This window comes from Callithrix jacchus, chromosome 21 (assembly GCF_049354715.1).
Source record: "Callithrix jacchus isolate 240 chromosome 21, calJac240_pri, whole genome shotgun sequence".
In the NCBI taxonomy this organism is placed as follows: Eukaryota; Metazoa; Chordata; class Mammalia; order Primates; family Cebidae; genus Callithrix; species Callithrix jacchus.
In genome coordinates, this window is record NC_133522.1 from 26,885,541 (window position 1) to 26,890,769 (window position 5,229).

A 5,229-nucleotide genomic window follows, 5' to 3' on the forward strand; every position below is an offset into this window, starting at 1 on the left:
GGCTTGTATTTTTCAAAAGCAGAAATTCCATGTATCTGATACTCATGAATACCCTCATTACTATTCATTACATTTACTGAAAATTCACATTTTAGTAAGGTAACTAATAAAGTAAATCTAAATTATGTACCAAATGCAATATATAAGTCAACTTCCTTTAATAAGGAAGATATCTTATATCATGTGTCTTATATTTAAGATAGATAAACTGAGGTACAAAGAAATTAAATAGCCTGTCTAATGTCAGATAATTAATAAGCAAAAGAGATGAGATTCAAATTTATTCATCAACAAAACAAGAGCCTGGATACTTATCCACAATGCTTATTATTGATTTTCATCATCATCATTATCAATTATCATCAATTGTATTTTCTGTCTTTACTCCTTATCCAGGTTTATTTTATCCCTGTGTTTATAAAGAGGAGAAGAGGCATGGAAATAGCCTGCTTGCTTTCCTTATGCTGACAGTATGCTTTCAACACTCTTTAGGCCTGAATGTTTGCCACAGACAATTAAGCAGGTGATAGATGAACTCTTGGCTTTCCTGGGATATAAAATAAACTATACTGAGTCTGAAAATATTAACATACAATATGAATGATGCATCCTTGCAGGCTTGTTTGCATTTTTATCAGCTTCAAATTGGTTCTTATTGTTGAGCCATAAACATGTCACAATACTGTTTAACTGTCTACAAAGCGTATTTTCCTGCTAACTGAGCTAAATATAAATATTCAATATTATTGTACAGGTGTATTTTGTTCATGACATTGTAAAAATCTAACAATTAATATATTTTTGTAATAAAAATTATGTTTGTAAAGAAAGGCATGGTGAATTTATATTTGTGTGTGTGTGTGTGTGTGTGTATATATATATATAATTTTGATATATGCCAACATAATCTAAATCATATTCCTTATACTATTTGGTGCATACTCCATATTTGTTGACTGAATTCATACATATTCAATGCATGCCTTCATTTTAAGTCTAACTTTATTTTTTAACAATACTGACCTCTTTACTTAATGGAAAAAAGAGCTCTCACAATAAGTTGAATGCAAAGAATTAAGATATACATATTTATCTTGAAAGATACGGCACAAGGCTAACAGACGACAGATAAAAGAAAGAAATGTTATCTTAATTAATTCTGCTCTTAGTTTTCGTCACTATTTTCTACTTAAAATGAAAGAAAAAAAAAAAAACAGAGGAAACCTTGACGAAAGTATGAAATGTTCATGAAAAATAAACACACAAATTTTCAATTTACTCCGTAAAATGTGAGACTGGATGAAATGCTAGATGGAGTTTTAGCTATAACGTATCTTATTTCTAAAAGTAAAACAAAATAATTGAGTAATGGATAAATATGTATGTCATTATCTTTGGTAAATTTTTGTATTTTTAGATATATTTTCATTTAAAAATAAAACATATTAGAAAATAAAAACATGATATATCAGAAAATATCTGTATATTTATATAATGTATTTAAATCTAAAGCCAGACAAATGTAGTATATATGTAATTTTTAAATAAGCAGTGAAAATAATTTTTTTAAAAAGATTATTTCTTTCGAAGTCTGGTACTAAAAATTCAGTAGGGCTCTTTTAATCCTTATATCACATTGTCAGCATTTGCATAAACTCATGTCAAAGTATTTGAAAAAAAATCATCAGGATATGAATATTTATACCAGAAAAAAAAATATCGTTCAAATGAGACATGACTTTTGAAATGAAAAACATAGTAAATTATTTAATCAACATACTCAGGGAAACAGGATTATTACTGAAGAAAATTCACCTGTGAGAAAGCCATAACCAGTGATTATAGGGAGAGAAGAGATGAAGAATCATATACTTAGAGTTCATGAGATTAAGAATTACATGTGGTACACCATGTCACATTACCTAAGTTTAAAAAGTCCGTATGTCTGCACCATTCACAATCTTTGTATGTGAGAACCTGTTTGCTAACTGGAACACTGTGTCAGTGATTCCAGGTTAACCCAGAGATGAGAGGTGTTAATAGTATAAACTCAGAAGTGAAGAATATAAAGTGAATCGGAGGGAAAATATGGGGAAGTTGCTACCCAAAGCAGAAATAGGAAATGCAAAAGGTTTACGAGAGAGGAACCTCTTGTATACAAAACGGCAAGGAAGTTGTTGGACTTCAAACATAATAAACAGTAGAGAGGGGAAGAGAAGTGTAAGAGATGGCTGAGTTAGGAAAGGGTCAAAGTATAACAGCCATGATATTTAGTTTTATAAGTATTTTTAAATTTAGAATGGAGAGGTTATTTGAAGGTTTTAGGCCAACAAAGTGACATAATCTGAAGTATAGTTTCAAAGTTTATTTTAGCTACAAAAGTGAAAATATGGAGACCAAGAGAAAACTATAGCAAGTAGACCAGATGAAAATGATGGTGTCTTGGAACAAGACTGAGTGAGCAAGGATGAAAAAAAAAAAAAAAAAAAACAGCAAACAGATTGAAGATATATTTAGAAGCTACAATATGAGAAAAGCAATCGTGTCCTTAATGGGTATGGTAAGAAACTTTATTTATCAGTCATGCAGTTTTTAATCAAACAGTGAACCATTTGTTTATTCATTCATTTTACATTTATTAATCATTTATTAAGTGTTGGACACTTTTCTACATCAGTAATAAAATAGATAAGGATCCCTCTTTCATTCCAGCTTGAAGACATGGATAGTAAACACAAAATCTAGGTAACATATTTACTAACTAAATGACACAGTATGGTAGAGCGAAATAAATGAGGGTAAAAGTAAAACTAGGTGAGGGCCATTGTGAGCACAAAATAAGCAAGCCACAGAACGAAAGAGAATTATCGGATGCGCTTTATTTTTCAGATGACATTTGAAAAGAGGATTAACTAAAGATGTGAGTTACATACTTATCAGCAGAAAACTCAAATCAGGCAGACGTACTAGGAAGGACAACGGCCCTAAACTAAAAAAGGCCTGGAATTTTAACAGTAATCAATCAAAGCAGGGAGTCAGTGTGCCTGAAGCAGAGTAAATGTGAAGGAAAATAGAACAATTTGAGGTCAGAGTGCACAGAGAGAAGGGATTAAATCCTGCAGGTCCCATTAGGCCATTGGAAATACGGGTGTATCATGAGGTCAAGAGATCGAGACCATCCAGGTCAACATGGTGAAACCCCGTCTCTACTCAAAATACAAAAAATTAGCTGGGCATGGTGGCGCGTGCCTGTAATCCCAGCTACTCAGGAGGCTGAGGCAGGAGAATTGCCTGAACCCAGGAGGCGGAGGTTGCCGTGAGCCAAGATTGCACCATCGCCCTCCAGCCTGGGTAACAAGAGCGAAACTCCGTCTCAAAAAAAAAAAAAAAAAGATTTTGAGTAGACAGTGAAATTATTAAACATTGCAAAGAATGTCTCCGGCTGCTGTGTCAAAATTCTAGTAGGGCAGTGAGAAACTAAAACCCTGGCCCAGAGAGTATTTAAATAATCAAGGAGAGAAGAGTCGGTGGTTTTCTCTAAGGTAGTAACTGTGGATATGATATTAAGTAATCGGATTAAGAATGTATTTTCTTTATTTTACATATTTTTATTTCCCCAAATTTGTTATTTATTGGGAGTGACTGAAATAAAAAATGTAATTGAGTCCCATCATCATTATCATGGAAATAGCTTTAAGAGAAAACTGGTCAGATAAAGACTATTGCTTCCTATTTCAACCAGTAAATAGTTACCACTGATAAACTGACAGCCAGGAGTCTGTCAAGAATGCTCAAGATATGTTGCATAATACAGCATGCCTATTCACAGGGGGAAGATTCCTAGGAAATAACTTATGTGTACTTCTTGATTTCAACATACAAGACAAGCACAAAAGCACCTCCCATGCCTCTGAGAACAATGGACCATGCATCCTTGAAAAAAACTTTGCCTCCTTCATCACCAGCAATCTTCCTCTAGCAGTCAAGCATGCCTGTGTACATGATGCCAGTTCCTTTGTGTCCTGATGACATCATCATGCAGCGGTGAATGGTGTCAAATGAACAGAAAGTCAATCCAGCAACGGCAGTGACAGTGTGAGTGATCATCTAGCTGATGAAGATGTGAATGTTCCTGGGATCCAGAAGTGTTTCCTTTGTACTGTCATAGATACCAAAGCAGGCAGCTCCGTAAATGATAATACCCTGCAAAGACATGTTAAAGCCTTGGTACAGGCCCTTAATCCCACAGATTTGTAGATCTTAACCAGGCAGTTCCTGAGGCCTCGAAATTCCCTTTCAGCTCCAGCTTTACCAACATCAGCTGCTAGACCGGTATGGGCAAAATTAAGAGGGTACACAAAACACAAGGATGTGGCTCCAGCAGCACAGCCTGATGTTAGATTTCCTTCAAAGTAGCGCCAAAACTGAGTCCTCTTGTCCACACCACCCTGGAAGATCTGCTGGTATTTATCTCTGAAGGCGAAGTTAAGAGCCTGGGTCGGGGAGTGTCTGATTTCATTTGCCAGGTTACCGCACCAGGAGGACAGGACTCCCTGCTCCTTGGGAATACGGACCATGCAGTCTATAATGCCCTTGTATTGCTTATCTGCGGGGATCTGCTTGCTGGCATGCTGCACCTGCAGCAGCAGCAGCTTGCCCCTCTTGATGGGGGCTACTGCCATCTTGGAGATGACTGCGGCCACTCCACTTGCCAGGAAGTCCTTGGCGAAGGACACAGCAGCATCTGTCATGCTGAAAGGAAAGAGGAGCGAGGCTGTTCTGGGTCGGTACTGGGCTGGAACCGGCTTTGACTCCGGGGCTGCCAGGAATGCATTTTCAAGAGAGGAGAGAATCCCTGATGGATTGAATGAGAGTAAGAAAGAAGACAGTAGTAAGATGATACTATTTATTCATATATTTATTTAGGCTGCCCTTATTTTAAATGAGGAAGTTCTGGAAGGGTTGGGGGTTTCTTTTAAGAATTAAAAAAAATAGTTCAATTTTAAAGTTGCTAAATTACTGACTAGAGAGGTCAGTAAACACTTTATACAAATTTGCAGTTTAGAAAGGTTTGAATGGAAGATATAATTTAAGGGGTCATTGGCATACAGCTAAGAATGAAAGCTGTAAGACTTGATGGGTAAACTAAGAAAGTGTGCAGACAGTGCCCATATGTGATTCTTGATTATGAATTTAAAGTGAGACAACTTAACATAGAGAATAGATGGG

General features: G+C 35.8%; 1 pseudogene; it reads right to left on the reverse strand.

Annotated features, from left to right (window-relative positions):
* Positions 1–3,852: 3,852 nt before the first annotated feature.
* LOC100404132 (ADP/ATP translocase 2 pseudogene) lies at positions 3,853–4,751 on the reverse strand (annotated as a pseudogene).
* Positions 4,752–5,229: the final 478 nt, after the last annotated feature.